We start from the raw sequence: 436 nt of genomic DNA on the forward strand, positions 1-436 counted from the left end.
CAAGAGCTCTCTCAGCCCCACCTACCTCACAGGGTGTCTGTTATGGGGAGGGGAAGGGAAAGGAGTTTGTAAGCCGCTCTGAGACTCCTCTGGGTAGTGAAGGGCGGGGTATAAATCCAATCTCCTCCTCCTCCTCCTCTTCTTCGTTTCCGCTCTTCAACCACAGCCACTGTGGCCTTGAACACAGTTGGGAGACTTGGGGTGGTAGAGGATGCCAGGACTGTCAAGTCTTGAGGCCTTCCCCCATGTCTTGGGGGCCCTTCCTTCTGTGCCTACCCTGTGCCAACTCTGGACTGGAGAATTCCTGGAAGTTTGGGGAGGGAGTCTTAAGAAGGGGAGAAGAAGAAGAGATTGGATTTATACCCCGCCCTTCACTACCCAAAGGTGTCTCAGAGCGGCTTACAAACTCCTTTCCCTTCCCATCTCCACAACAGAC

This window comes from Gekko japonicus, unplaced genomic scaffold, assembly GCF_001447785.1.
Source record: "Gekko japonicus isolate JY-2015 unplaced genomic scaffold, Gekko_japonicus_V1.1 scaffold2887, whole genome shotgun sequence".
NCBI classification, from domain to species: domain Eukaryota; kingdom Metazoa; phylum Chordata; class Lepidosauria; order Squamata; family Gekkonidae; genus Gekko; species Gekko japonicus.